This window comes from Larus michahellis, chromosome 1, assembly GCF_964199755.1.
Source record: "Larus michahellis chromosome 1, bLarMic1.1, whole genome shotgun sequence".
Lineage (NCBI taxonomy): Eukaryota > Metazoa > Chordata > Aves > Charadriiformes > Laridae > Larus > Larus michahellis.
In genome coordinates this window covers 79,321,186-79,337,341 of record NC_133896.1, presented here as the reverse complement: position 1 = coordinate 79,337,341, position 16,156 = coordinate 79,321,186, and positions in this window count along the sequence as shown.

Sequence of the window (16,156 nt, the reverse complement as noted above, 5' to 3'; positions counted from 1 at the left end):
GCAGTGAAACCAGGAACCATGTGGAGAAGGCACCCACACTGAAAATGCCTGGAAGGAACGTTGGGGCTTGTTCTCAGTGCCTCTGACATAGGGTTTCACTGTCCCGGGAAAGTCTCTGCTAACACCCTGCAGAGCGCAGTGCCCAATATACAGAAACGTCTTGCGGTATCTCCTACAGGGCAAGTGCCAGGAGGAATTGTGGAGCTTGTTCTCAGTGTCTCTGAGAATTGCTCTGATTATCCGTGTGACCTCTTTGCTAAGACTCTCCAGAGAGCCGTCCTCAAAACCAACACACATCTTGACATATCTCCCACGTTGATCGCAGTGTCTCCAGGAACGGCATTCAAGGAGCCAGGAACTTATCTGCCCACACTGTCCGGGGACAGTTCCTTAAAACCAATCTCCGTCCTGCTATATCTCCCACATGGAAAATGCCAGGAGGGAGAAGTGGGGATTATGTTTAGACTTTCTCAGAACTGCTTCAAATCAACTAGATAGCTTTGTGCTGTAAATCTCCCAACAGCCAAACGCAAAAGCAGCAAACATCTCGCTGTGTGTCCCACATCCAAAGTGCCAAGAGAGAGCTTGCTCTCCCTGTCTTTGAGTACTGTTTTCACTGTCCCGGTTACCTCTTTGCTAACATTCTCTTCAGAGCTGCAGTGAAACCAGGAACCATGTGGAGAAGGCACCCACACTGAAAATGCCTGGAAGGAATGTTGGGGCTTCTTCTCAGTGCCTCTGACATAGGGTTTCACTGTCCCGGGAAAGTCTCTGCTAACACCCTGCAGAGCGCAGGGCCCAATATACAGAAACGTCTTGCGGTATCTCCTACAGGGAAAGTGCCAGGAGGAATTGTGGAGCTTGGTCTCAGTGTCTCTGAGAATTGCTCTGATTATCCGTGTGACCTCTTTGCTAAGACTCTCCAGAGAGCCGTCCTCAAAACAAACACACATCTTGACATATCTCCCACGTTGATCGCAGTGTCTCCAGGAACGGCATTCAAGGAGCCAGGAACTTATCTGCCCACACTGTGCGGGGACAGTTCCTTAAAACCAATCTACATCCTACTATATCTCCCACATGGAAAATGCCAGGAGGGAGAAGTGGGGATTATGTTTAGACTTTCTCAGAACTGCTTCAAATCAACTAGATAGCTTTGTGCTGTAAATCTCCCAACAGCCAAACGCAAAAGCAGCAAACATCTCGCTGTGTGTCCCACATCCAAAGTGCCAAGAGAGAGCTTGCTCTCCCTGTCTTTGAGTACTGTTTTCACTGTCCCGGTTACCTCTTTGCTAACATTCTCTTCAGAGCTGCAGTGAAACCAGGAACCATGTGGAGAAGGCACCCACACTGAAAATGCCTGGAAGGAATGTTGGGGCTTCTTCTCAGTGTCTCTGACATAGGGTTTCACTGTCCCGGGAAAGTCTCTGCTAACACCCTGCAGAGCGCAGTGCCCAATATACAGAAACGTCTTGCGGTATCTCCTACAGGGAAAGGGCCAGGAGGAATTGTGGAGCTTGTTCTCAGTGTCTCTGAGAATTGCTCTGATTATCCGTGTGACCTCTTTGCTAAGACTCTCCAGAGAGCCGTCCTCAAACCAAACACACATCTTGACATATCTCCCACGTTGATCGCAGTGTCTCCAGGAACGGCATTCAAGGAGCCAGGAACTTTTCTGCCCACACTGTCCGGGGACAGTTCCTTAAAACCAATCTCCGTCCTGCTGTATCTCCCACATGGAAAATGCCAGGAGGGAGAAGTGGGGATTATGTTTAGACTTTCTCAGAACTGCTTCAAATCAACTAGATATCTTTGTGCTGTAAATCTCCCAACAGCCAAACGCAAAAGCAGCAAACATCTCGCTGTGTGTCCCACATCCAAAGTGCCAAGAGAGAGCTTGCTCTCCCTGTCTTTGAGTACTGTTTTCACTGTCCCGGTTACCTCTTTGCTAACATTCTCTTCAGAGCTGCAGTGAAACCAGGAACCATGTGGAGAAGGCACCCACACTGAAAATGCCTGGAAGGAATGTTGGGGCTTCTTCTCAGTGCCTCTGACATAGGGTTTCACTGTCCCGGGAAAGTCTCTGCTAACACCCTGCAGAGCGCAGTGCCCAATATACAGAAACGTCTTGCGGTATCTCCTACAGGGAAAGGGCCAGGAGGAATTGTGGAGCTTGGTCTCAGTGTCTCTGAGAATTGCTCTGATTATCCGTGTGACCTCTTTGCTAAGACTCTCCAGAGAGCCGTCCTCAAACCAAACACACATCTTGACATATCTCCCACGTTGATTGCAGTGTCTCCAGGAACGGCATTCAAGGAGCCAGGAACTTTTCTGCCCACACTGTCCGGGGACAGTTCCTTAAAACCAATCTCCGTCCTGCTGTATCTCCCACATGGAAAATGCCAGGAGGGAGAAGTGGGGATTATGTTTAGACTTTCTCAGAACTGCTTCAAATCAACTAGATAGCTTTGTGCTGTAAATCTCCCAACAGCCAAACGCAAAAGCAGCAAACATCTCGCTGTGTGTCCCACATCCAAAGTGCCAAGAGAGAGCTTGCTCTCCCTGTCTTTGAGTACTGTTTTCACTGTCCCGGTTACCTCTTTGCTAACATTCTCTTCAGAGCTGCAGTGAAACCAGGAACCATGTGGAGAAGGCACCCACACTGAAAATGCCTGGAAGGAACGTTGGGGCTTCTTCTCAGTGCCTCTGACATAGGGTTTCACTGTCCCGGGAAAGTCTCTGCTAACACCCTGCAGAGCGCAGTGCCCAATATACAGAAACGTCTTGCGGTATCTCCTCCAGGGAAAGTGCCAGGAGGAATTGTGGAGCTTGGTCTCAGTGTCTCTGAGAATTGCTCTGATTATCCGTGTGACCTCTTTGCTAAGACTCTCCAGAGAGCCGTCCTCAAAACAAACACACATCTTGACATATCTCCCACGTTGATCGCAGTGTCTCCAGGAACGGCATTCAAGGAGCCAGGAACTTTTCTGCCCACACTGTCCGGGGACAGTTCCGTAAAACCAATCTCCGTCCTGCTGTATCTCCCACATGGAAAATGCCAGGAGGGAGAAGTGGGGATTATGTTTAGACTTTCTCAGAACTGCTTCAAATCAACTAGATATCTTTGTGCTGTAAATCTCCCAACAGCCAAACGCAAAAGCAGCAAACATCTCGCTGTGTGTCCCACATCCAAAGTGCCAAGAGAGAGCTTGCTCTCCCTGTCTTTGAGTACTGTTTTCACTGTCCCGGTTACCTCTTTGCTAACATTCTCTTCAGAGCTGCAGTGAAACCAGGAACCATGTGGAGAAGGCACCCACACTGAAAATGCCTGGAAGGAATGTTGGGGCTTCTTCTCAGTGTCTCTGACATAGGGTTTCACTGTCCCGGGAAAGTCTCTGCTAACACCCTGCAGAGCGCAGTGCCCAATATACAGAAACGTCTTGCGGTATCTCCTACAGGGAAAGTGCCAGGAGGAATTGTGGAGCTTGTTCTCAGTGTCTCTGAGAATTGCTCTGATTATCCGTGTGACCTCTTTGCTAAGACTCTCCAGAGAGCCGTCCTCAAACCAAACACACATCTTGACATATCTCCCACGTTGATCGCAGTGTCTCCAGGAACGGCATTCAAGGAGCCAGGAACTTTTCTGCCCACACTGTGCGGGGACAGTTCCTTAAAACCAATCTCCGTCCTGCTGTATCTCCCACATGGAAAATGCCAGGAGGGAGAAGTGGGGATTATGTTTAGACTTTCTCAGAACTGCTTCAAATCAACTAGATATCTTTGTGCTGTAAATCTCCCAACAGCCAAACGCAAAAGCAGCAAACATCTCGCTGTGTGTCCCACATCGAAAGTGCCAAGAGAGAGCTTGCTCTCCCTGTCTTTGAGTACTGTTTTCACTGTCCCGGTTACCTCTTTGCTAACATTCTCTTCAGAGTTGCAGTGAAACCAGGAACCATGTGGAGAAGGCACCCACACTGAAAATGCCTGGAAGGAATGTTGGGGCTTCTTCTCAGTGCCTCTGACATAGGGTTTCACTGTCCCGGGAAAGTCTCTGCTAACACCCTGCAGAGCGCAGTGCCCAATATACAGAAACGTCTTGCGGTATCTCCTACAGGGAAAGTGCCAGGAGGAATTGTGGAGCTTGGTCTCAGTGTCTCTGAGAATTGCTCTGATTATCCGTGTGACCTCTTTGCTAAGACTCTCCAGAGAGCCGTCCTCAAAACCAACACACATCTTGACATATCTCCCACATTGATCGCAGTGTCTCCAGGAACGGCATTCAAGGAGCCAGGAACTTTTCTGCCCACACTGTCCGGGGACAGTTCCGTAAAACCAATCTCCGTCCTGCTGTATCTCCCACATGGAAAATGCCAGGAGGGAGAAGTGGGGATTATGTTTAGACTTTCTCAGAACTGCTTCAAATCAACTAGATATCTTTGTGCTGTAAATCTCCCAACAGCCAAACGCAAAAGCAGCAAACATCTCGCTGTGTGTCCCACATCCAAAGTGCCAAGAGAGAGCTTGCTCTCCCTGTCTTTGAGTACTGTTTTCACTGTCCCGGTTACCTCTTTGCTAACATTCTCTTCAGAGCTGCAGTGAAACCAGGAACCATGTGGAGAAGGCACCCACACTGAAAATGCCTGGAAGGAATGTTGGGGCTTCTTCTCAGTGTCTCTGACATAGGGTTTCACTGTCCTGGGAAAGTCTCTGCTAACACCCTGCAGAGCGCAGTGCCCAATATACAGAAACGTCTTGCGGTATCTCCTACAGGGAAAGTGCCAGGAGGAATTGTGGAGCTTGGTCTCAGTGTCTCTGAGAATTGCTCTGATTATCCGTGTGACCTCTTTGCTAAGACTCTCCAGAGAGCCGTCCTCAAAACAAACACACATCTTGACATATCTCCCACGTTGATCGCAGTGTCTCCAGGAACGGCATTCAAGGAGCCAGGAACTTTTCTGCCCACACTGTCCGGGGACAGTTCCTTAAAACCAATCTCCGTCCTGCTGTATCTCCCACATGGAAAATGCCAGGAGGGAGAAGTGGGGATTATGTTTAGACTTTCTCAGAACTGCTTCAAATCAACTAGATATCTTTGTGCTGTAAATCTCCCAACAGCCAAACGCAAAAGCAGCAAACATCTCGCTGTGTGTCCCACATCCAAAGTGCCAAGAGAGAGCTTGCTCTCCCTGTCTTTGAGTACTGTTTTCACTGTCCCGGTTACCTCTTTGCTAACATTCTCTTCAGAGCTGCAGTGAAACCAGGAACCATGTGGAGAAGGCACCCACACTGAAAATGCCTGGAAGGAACGTTGGGGCTTCTTCTCAGTGCCTCTGACATAGGGTTTCACTGTCCCGGGAAAGTCTCTGCTAACACCCTGCAGAGCGCAGTGCCCAATATACAGAAACGTCTTGCGGTATCTCCTACAGGGAAAGGGCCAGGAGGAATTGTGGAGCTTGTTCTCAGTGTCTCTGAGAATTGCTCTGATTATCCGTGTGACCTCTTTGCTAAGACTCTCCAGAGAGCCGTCCTCAAAACCAACACACATCTTGACATATCTCCCACATTGATCGCAGTGTCTCCAGGAACGGCATTCAAGGAGCCAGGAACTTTTCTGCCCACACTGTGCGGGGACAGTTCCTTAAAACCAATCTCCGTCCTGCTGTATCTCCCACATGGAAAATGCCAGGAGGGAGAAGTGGGGATTATGTTTAGACTTTCTCAGAACTGCTTCAAATCAACTAGATAGCTTTGTGCTGTAAATCTCCCAACAGCCAAACGCAAAAGCAGCAAACATCTCGCTGTGTGTCCCACATCGAAAGTGCCAAGAGAGAGCTTGCTCTCCCTGTCTTTGAGTACTGTTTTCACTGTCCCGGTTACCTCTTTGCTAACATTCTCTTCAGAGCTGCAGTGAAACCAGGAACCATGTGGAGAAGGCACCCACACTGAAAATGCCTGGAAGGAACGTTGGGGCTTCTTCTCAGTGTCTCTGACATAGGGTTTCACTGTCCTGGGAAAGTCTCTGCTAACACCCTGCAGAGCGCAGTGCCCAATATACAGAAACGTCTTGCGGTATCTCCTCCAGGGAAAGTGCCAGGAGGAATTGTGGAGCTTGGTCTCAGTGTCTCTGAGAATTGCTCTGATTATCCGTGTGACCTCTTTGCTAAGACTCTCCAGAGAGCCGTCCTCAAACCAAACACACATCTTGACATATCTCCCACGTTGATCGCAGTGTCTCCAGGAACGGCATTCAAGGAGCCAGGAACTTTTCTGCCCACACTGTGCGGGGACAGTTCCTTAAAACCAATCTCCGTCCTGCTGTATCTCCCACATGGAAAATGCCAGGAGGGAGAAGTGGGGATTATGTTTAGACTTTCTCAGAACTGCTTCAAATCAACTAGATATCTTTGTGCTGTAAATCTCCCAACAGCCAAACGCAAAAGCAGCAAACATCTCGCTGTGTGTCCCACATCCAAAGTGCCAAGAGAGAGCTTGCTCTCCCTGTCTTTGAGTACTGTTTTCACTGTCCCGGTTACCTCTTTGCTAACATTCTCTTCAGAGCTGCAGTGAAACCAGGAACCATGTGGAGAAGGCACCCACACTGAAAATGCCTGGAAGGAATGTTGGGGCTTCTTCTCAGTGCCTCTGACATAGGGTTTCACTGTCCCGGGAAAGTCTCTGCTAACACCCTGCAGAGCGCAGTGCCCAATATACAGAAACGTCTTGCGGTATCTCCTACAGGGAAAGTGCCAGGAGGAATTGTGGAGCTTGGTCTCAGTGTCTCTGAGAATTGCTCTGATTATCCGTGTGACCTCTTTGCTAAGACTCTCCAGAGAGCCGTCCTCAAAACAAACACACATCTTGACATATCTCCCACGTTGATCGCAGTGTCTCCAGGAACGGCATTCAAGGAGCCAGGAACTTTTCTGCCCACACTGTGCGGGGACAGTTCCTTAAAACCAATCTCCGTCCTGCTGTATCTCCCACATGGAAAATGCCAGGAGGGAGAAGTGGGGATTATGTTTAGACTTTCTCAGAACTGCTTCAAATCAACTAGATATCTTTGTGCTGTAAATCTCCCAACAGCCAAACGCAAAAGCAGCAAACATCTCGCTGTGTGTCCCACATCCAAAGTGCCAAGAGAGAGCTTGCTCTCCCTGTCTTTGAGTACTGTTTTCACTGTCCCGGTTACCTCTTTGCTAACATTCTCTTCAGAGCTGCAGTGAAACCAGGAACCATGTGGAGAAGGCACCCACACTGAAAATGCCTGGAAGGAATGTTGGGGCTTCTTCTCAGTGCCTCTGACATAGGGTTTCACTGTCCCGGGAAAGTCTCTGCTAACACCCTGCAGAGCGCAGTGCCCAATATACAGAAACGTCTTGCGGTATCTCCTACAGGGAAAGTGCCAGGAGGAATTGTGGAGCTTGGTCTCAGTGTCTCTGAGAATTGCTCTGATTATCCGTGTGACCTCTTTGCTAAGACTCTCCAGAGAGCCGTCCTCAAAACAAACACACATCTTGACATATCTCCCACGTTGATCGCAGTGTCTCCAGGAACGGCATTCAAGGAGCCAGGAACTTTTCTGCCCACACTGTCCGGGGACAGTTCCTTAAAACCAATCTCCGTCCTGCTGTATCTCCCACATGGAAAATGCCAGGAGGGAGAAGTGGGGATTATGTTTAGACTTTCTCAGAACTGCTTCAAATCAACTAGATAGCTTTGTGCTGTAAATCTCCCAACAGCCAAACGCAAAAGCAGCAAACATCTCGCTGTGTGTCCCACATCCAAAGTGCCAAGAGAGAGCTTGCTCTCCCTGTCTTTGAGTACTGTTTTCACTGTCCCGGTTACCTCTTTGCTAACATTCTCTTCAGAGCTGCAGTGAAACCAGGAACCATGTGGAGAAGGCACCCACACTGAAAATGCCTGGAAGGAATGTTGGGGCTTCTTCTCAGTGTCTCTGACATAGGGTTTCACTGTCCCGGGAAAGTCTCTGCTAACACCCTGCAGAGCGCAGTGCCCAATATACAGAAACGTCTTGCGGTATCTCCTACAGGGAAAGGGCCAGGAGGAATTGTGGAGCTTGTTCTCAGTGTCTCTGAGAATTGCTCTGATTATCCGTGTGACCTCTTTGCTAAGACTCTCCAGAGAGCCGTCCTCAAACCAAACACACATCTTGACATATCTCCCACGTTGATCGCAGTGTCTCCAGGAACGGCATTCAAGGAGCCAGGAACTTTTCTGCCCACACTGTCCGGGGACAGTTCCTTAAAACCAATCTCCGTCCTGCTGTATCTCCCACATGGAAAATGCCAGGAGGGAGAAGTGGGGATTATGTTTAGACTTTCTCAGAACTGCTTCAAATCAACTAGATATCTTTGTGCTGTAAATCTCCCAACAGCCAAACGCAAAAGCAGCAAACATCTCGCTGTGTGTCCCACATCCAAAGTGCCAAGAGAGAGCTTGCTCTCCCTGTCTTTGAGTACTGTTTTCACTGTCCCGGTTACCTCTTTGCTAACATTCTCTTCAGAGCTGCAGTGAAACCAGGAACCATGTGGAGAAGGCACCCACACTGAAAATGCCTGGAAGGAATGTTGGGGCTTCTTCTCAGTGCCTCTGACATAGGGTTTCACTGTCCCGGGAAAGTCTCTGCTAACACCCTGCAGAGCGCAGTGCCCAATATACAGAAACGTCTTGCGGTATCTCCTACAGGGAAAGTGCCAGGAGGAATTGTGGAGCTTGTTCTCAGTGTCTCTGAGAATTGCTCTGATTATCCGTGTGACCTCTTTGCTAAGACTCTCCAGAGAGCCGTCCTCAAAACCAACACACATCTTGACATATCTCCCACATTGATCGCAGTGTCTCCAGGAACGGCATTCAAGGAGCCAGGAACTTTTCTGCCCACACTGTCCGGGGACAGTTCCTTAAAACCAATCTCCGTCCTGCTGTATCTCCCACATGGAAAATGCCAGGAGGGAGAAGTGGGGATTATGTTTAGACTTTCTCAGAACTGCTTCAAATCAACTAGATATCTTTGTGCTGTAAATCTCCCAACAGCCAAACGCAAAAGCAGCAAACATCTCGCTGTGTGTCCCACATCCAAAGTGCCAAGAGAGAGCTTGCTCTCCCTGTCTTTGAGTACTGTTTTCACTGTCCCGGTTACCTCTTTGCTAACATTCTCTTCAGAGCTGCAGTGAAACCAGGAACCATGTGGAGAAGGCACCCACACTGAAAATGCCTGGAAGGAACGTTGGGGCTTCTTCTCAGTGCCTCTGCCATAGGGTTTCACTGTCCCGGGAAAGTCTCTGCTAACACCCTGCAGAGCGCAGTGCCCAATATACAGAAACGTCTTGCGGTATCTCCTACAGGGAAAGGGCCAGGAGGAATTGTGGAGCTTGTTCTCAGTGTCTCTGAGAATTGCTCTGATTATCCGTGTGACCTCTTTGCTAAGACTCTCCAGAGAGCCGTCCTCAAACCAAACACACATCTTGACATATCTCCCACGTTGATCGCAGTGTCTCCAGGAACGGCATTCAAGGAGCCAGGAACTTTTCTGCCCACACTGTGCGGGGACAGTTCCTTAAAACCAATCTCCGTCCTGCTGTATCTCCCACATGGAAAATGCCAGGAGGGAGAAGTGGGGATTATGTTTAGACTTTCTCAGAACTGCTTCAAATCAACTAGATATCTTTGTGCTGTAAATCTCCCAACAGCCAAACGCAAAAGCAGCAAACATCTCGCTGTGTGTCCCACATCCAAAGTGCCAAGAGAGAGCTTGCTCTCCCTGTCTTTGAGTACTGTTTTCACTGTCCCGGTTACCTCTTTGCTAACATTCTCTTCAGAGCTGCAGTGAAACCAGGAACCATGTGGAGAAGGCACCCACACTGAAAATGCCTGGAAGGAATGTTGGGGCTTCTTCTCAGTGCCTCTGACATAGGGTTTCACTGTCCCGGGAAAGTCTCTGCTAACACCCTGCAGAGCGCAGTGCCCAATATACAGAAACGTCTTGCGGTATCTCCTACAGGGAAAGTGCCAGGAGGAATTGTGGAGCTTGTTCTCAGTGTCTCTGAGAATTGCTCTGATTATCCGTGTGACCTCTTTGCTAAGACTCTCCAGAGAGCCGTCCTCAAAACCAACACACATCTTGACATATCTCCCACATTGATCGCAGTGTCTCCAGGAACGGCATTCAAGGAGCCAGGAACTTTTCTGCCCACACTGTCCGGGGACAGTTCCTTAAAACCAATCTCCGTCCTGCTGTATCTCCCACATGGAAAATGCCAGGAGGGAGAAGTGGGGATTATGTTTAGACTTTCTCAGAACTGCTTCAAATCAACTAGATATCTTTGTGCTGTAAATCTCCCAACAGCCAAACGCAAAAGCAGCAAACATCTCGCTGTGTGTCCCACATCCAAAGTGCCAAGAGAGAGCTTGCTCTCCCTGTCTTTGAGTACTGTTTTCACTGTCCCGGTTACCTCTTTGCTAACATTCTCTTCAGAGCTGCAGTGAAACCAGGAACCATGTGGAGAAGGCACCCACACTGAAAATGCCTGGAAGGAACGTTGGGGCTTCTTCTCAGTGTCTCTGACATAGGGTTTCACTGTCCCGGGAAAGTCTCTGCTAACACCCTGCAGAGCGCAGTGCCCAATATACAGAAACGTCTTGCGGTATCTCCTACAGGGAAAGTGCCAGGAGGAATTGTGGAGCTTGTTCTCAGTGTCTCTGAGAATTGCTCTGATTATCCGTGTGACCTCTTTGCTAAGACTCTCCAGAGAGCCGTCCTCAAACCAAACACACATCTTGACATATCTCCCACGTTGATCGCAGTGTCTCCAGGAACGGCATTCAAGGAGCCAGGAACTTTTCTGCCCACACTGTCCGGGGACAGTTCCTTAAAACCAATCTCCGTCCTGCTGTATCTCCCACATGGAAAATGCCAGGAGGGAGAAGTGGGGATTATGTTTAGACTTTCTCAGAACTGCTTCAAATCAACTAGATATCTTTGTGCTGTAAATCTCCCAACAGCCAAACGCAAAAGCAGCAAACATCTCGCTGTGTGTCCCACATCCAAAGTGCCAAGAGAGAGCTTGCTCTCCCTGTCTTTGAGTACTGTTTTCACTGTCCCGGTTACCTCTTTGCTAACATTCTCTTCAGAGCTGCAGTGAAACCAGGAACCATGTGGAGAAGGCACCCACACTGAAAATGCCTGGAAGGAACGTTGGGGCTTCTTCTCAGTGTCTCTGACATAGGGTTTCACTGTCCCGGGAAAGTCTCTGCTAACACCCTGCAGAGCGCAGTGCCCAATATACAGAAACGTCTTGCGGTATCTCCTACAGGGAAAGTGCCAGGAGGAATTGTGGAGCTTGTTCTCAGTGTCTCTGAGAATTGCTCTGATTATCCGTGTGACCTCTTTGCTAAGACTCTCCAGAGAGCCGTCCTCAAACCAAACACACATCTTGACATATCTCCCACGTTGATCGCAGTGTCTCCAGGAACGGCATTCAAGGAGCCAGGAACTTTTCTGCCCACACTGTCCGGGGACAGTTCCTTAAAACCAATCTCCGTCCTGCTGTATCTCCCACATGGAAAATGCCAGGAGGGAGAAGTGGGGATTATGTTTAGACTTTCTCAGAACTGCTTCAAATCAACTAGATAGCTTTGTGCTGTAAATCTCCCAACAGCCAAACGCAAAAGCAGCAAACATCTCGCTGTGTGTCCCACATCCAAAGTGCCAAGAGAGAGCTTGCTCTCCCTGTCTTTGAGTACTGTTTTCACTGTCCCGGTTACCTCTTTGCTAACATTCTCTTCAGAGCTGCAGTGAAACCAGGAACCATGTGGAGAAGGCACCCACACTGAAAATGCCTGGAAGGAACGTTGGGGCTTCTTCTCAGTGTCTCTGACATAGGGTTTCACTGTCCCGGGAAAGTCTCTGCTAACACCCTGCAGAGCGCAGTGCCCAATATACAGAAACGTCTTGCGGTATCTCCTACAGGGAAAGGGCCAGGAGGAATTGTGGAGCTTGTTCTCAGTGTCTCTGAGAATTGCTCTGATTATCCGTGTGACCTCTTTGCTAAGACTCTCCAGAGAGCCGTCCTCAAACCAAACACACATCTTGACATATCTCCCACGTTGATCGCAGTGTCTCCAGGAACGGCATTCAAGGAGCCAGGAACTTTTCTGCCCACACTGTCCGGGGACAGTTCCTTAAAACCAATCTCCGTCCTGCTGTATCTCCCACATGGAAAATGCCAGGAGGGAGAAGTGGGGATTATGTTTAGACTTTCTCAGAACTGCTTCAAATCAACTAGATATCTTTGTGCTGTAAATCTCCCAACAGCCAAACGCAAAAGCAGCAAACATCTCGCTGTGTGTCCCACATCCAAAGTGCCAAGAGAGAGCTTGCTCTCCCTGTCTTTGAGTACTGTTTTCACTGTCCCGGTTACCTCTTTGCTAACATTCTCTTCAGAGCTGCAGTGAAACCAGGAACCATGTGGAGAAGGCACCCACACTGAAAATGCCTGGAAGGAACGTTGGGGCTTCTTCTCAGTGCCTCTGCCATAGGGTTTCACTGTCCCGGGAAAGTCTCTGCTAACACCCTGCAGAGCGCAGTGCCCAATATACAGAAACGTCTTGCGGTATCTCCTTCAGGGAAAGTGCCAGGAGGAATTGTGGAGCTTGGTCTCAGTGTCTCTGAGAATTGCTCTGATTATCCGTGTGACCTCTTTGCTAAGACTCTCCAGAGAGCCGTCCTCAAACCAAACACACATCTTGACATATCTCCCACGTTGATCGCAGTGTCTCCAGGAACGGCATTCAAGGAGCCAGGAACTTTTCTGCCCACACTGTCCGGGGACAGTTCCTTAAAACCAATCTACGTCCTGCTATATCTCCCACATGGAAAATGCCAGGAGGGAGAAGTGGGGATTATGTTTAGACTTTCTCAGAACTGCTTCAAATCAACTAGATATCTTTGTGCTGTAAATCTCCCAACAGCCAAACGCAAAAGCAGCAAACATCTCGCTGTGTGTCCCACATCCAAAGTGCCAAGAGAGAGCTTGCTCTCCCTGTCTTTGAGTACTGTTTTCACTGTCCCGGTTACCTCTTTGCTAACATTCTCTTCAGAGCTGCAGTGAAACCAGGAACCATGTGGAGAAGGCACCCACACTGAAAATGCCTGGAAGGAACGTTGGGGCTTCTTCTCAGTGCCTCTGACATAGGGTTTCACTGTCCCGGGAAAGTCTCTGCTAACACCCTGCAGAGCGCAGTGCCCAATATACAGAAACGTCTTGCGGTATCTCCTACAGGGAAAGTGCCAGGAGGAATTGTGGAGCTTGGTCTCAGTGTCTCTGAGAATTGCTCTGATTATCCGTGTGACCTCTTTGCTAAGACTCTCCAGAGAGCCGTCCTCAAACCAAACACACATCTTGACATATCTCCCACGTTGATCGCAGTGTCTCCAGGAACGGCATTCAAGGAGCCAGGAACTTTTCTGCCCACACTGTCCGGGGACAGTTCCTTAAAACCAATCTCCGTCCTGCTGTATCTCCCACATGGAAAATGCCAGGAGGGAGAAGTGGGGATTATGTTTAGACTTTCTCAGAACTGCTTCAAATCAACTAGATATCTTTGTGCTGTAAATCTCCCAACAGCCAAACGCAAAAGCAGCAAACATCTCGCTGTGTGTCCCACATCCAAAGTGCCAAGAGAGAGCTTGCTCTCCCTGTCTTTGAGTACTGTTTTCACTGTCCCGGTTACCTCTTTGCTAACATTCTCTTCAGAGCTGCAGTGAAACCAGGAACCATGTGGAGAAGGCACCCACACTGAAAATGCCTGGAAGGAACGTTGGGGCTTCTTCTCAGTGCCTCTGCCATAGGGTTTCACTGTCCCGGGAAAGTCTCTGCTAACACCCTGCAGAGCGCAGTGCCCAATATACAGAAACGTCTTGCGGTATCTCCTACAGGGAAAGTGCCAGGAGGAATTGTGGAGCTTGGTCTCAGTGTCTCTGAGAATTGCTCTGATTATCCGTGTGACCTCTTTGCTAAGACTCTCCAGAGAGCCGTCCTCAAACCAAACACACATCTTGACATATCTCCCACGTTGATCGCAGTGTCTCCAGGAACGGCATTCAAGGAGCCAGGAACTTTTCTGCCCACACTGTCCGGGGACAGTTCCTTAAAACCAATCTCCGTCCTGCTGTATCTCCCACATGGAAAATGCCAGGAGGGAGAAGTGGGGATTATGTTTAGACTTTCTCAGAACTGCTTCAAATCAACTAGATAGCTTTGTGCTGTAAATCTCCCAACAGCCAAACGCAAAAGCAGCAAACATCTCGCTGTGTGTCCCACATCCAAAGTGCCAAGAGAGAGCTTGCTCTCCCTGTCTTTGAGTACTGTTTTCACTGTCCCGGTTACCTCTTTGCTAACATTCTCTTCAGAGCTGCAGTGAAACCAGGAACCATGTGGAGAAGGCACCCACACTGAAAATGCCTGGAAGGAATGTTGGGGCTTCTTCTCAGTGTCTCTGACATAGGGTTTCACTGTCCCGGGAAAGTCTCTGCTAACACCCTGCAGAGCGCAGTGCCCAATATACAGAAACGTCTTGCGGTATCTCCTACAGGGAAAGTGCCAGGAGGAATTGTGGAGCTTGGTCTCAGTGTCTCTGAGAATTGCTCTGATTATCCGTGTGACCTCTTTGCTAAGACTCTCCAGAGAGCCGTCCTCAAAACCAACACACATCTTGACATATCTCCCACGTTGATCGCAGTGTCTCCAGGAACTGCATTCAAGGAGCCAGGAACTTTTCTGCCCACACTGTCCGGGGACAGTTCCTTAAAACCAATCTCCGTCCTGCTGTATCTCCCACATGGAAAATGCCAGGAGGGAGAAGTGGGGATTATGTTTAGACTTTCTCAGAACTGCTTCAAATCAACTAGATATCTTTGTGCTGTAAATCTCCCAACAGCCAAACGCAAAAGCAGCAAACATCTCGCTGTGTGTCCCACATCCAAAGTGCCAAGAGAGAGCTTGCTCTCCCTGTCTTTGAGTACTGTTTTCACTGTCCCGGTTACCTCTTTGCTAACATTCTCTTCAGAGCTGCAGTGAAACCAGGAACCATGTGGAGAAGGCACCCACACTGAAAATGCCTGGAAGGAATGTTGGGGCTTCTTCTCAGTGTCTCTGACATAGGGTTTCACTGTCCCGGGAAAGTCTCTGCTAACACCCTGCAGAGCGCAGTGCCCAATATACAGAAACGTCTTGCGGTATCTCCTACAGGGAAAGTGCCAGGAGGAATTGTGGAGCTTGGTCTCAGTGTCTCTGAGAATTGCTCTGATTATCCGTGTGACCTCTTTGCTAAGACTCTCCAGAGAGCCGTCCTCAAAACAAACACACATCTTGACATATCTCCCACGTTGATCGCAGTGTCTCCAGGAACGGCATTCAAGGAGCCAGGAACTTTTCTGCCCACACTGTCCGGGGACAGTTCCTTAAAACCAATCTCCGTCCTGCTGTATCTCCCACATGGAAAATGCCAGGAGGGAGAAGTGGGGATTATGTTTAGACTTTCTCAGAACTGCTTCAAATCAACTAGATATCTTTGTGCTGTAAATCTCCCAACAGCCAAACGCAAAAGCAGCAAACATCTCGCTGTGTGTCCCACATCCAAAGTGCCAAGAGAGAGCTTGCTCTCCCTGTCTTTGAGTACTGTTTTCACTGTCCCGGTTACCTCTTTGCTAACATTCTCTTCAGAGCTGCAGTGAAACCAGGAACCATGTGGAGAAGGCACCCACACTGAAAATGCCTGGAAGGAACGTTGGGGCTTCTTCTCAGTGCCTCTGCCATAGGGTTTCACTGTCCCGGGAAAGTCTCTGCTAACACCCTGCAGAGCGCAGTGCCCAATATACAGAAACGTCTTGCGGTATCTCCTACAGGGAAAGTGCCAGGAGGAATTGTGGAGCTTGGTCTCAGTGTCTCTGAGAATTGCTCTGATTATCCGTGTGACCTCTTTGCTAAGACTCTCCAGAGAGCCGTCCTCAAAACAAACACACATCTTGACATATCTCCCACGTTGATCGCAGTGTCTCCAGGAACGGCATTCAAGGAGCCAGGAACTTTTCTGCCCACACTGTCCGGGGACAGTTCCTTAAAACCAATCTACGTCCTGC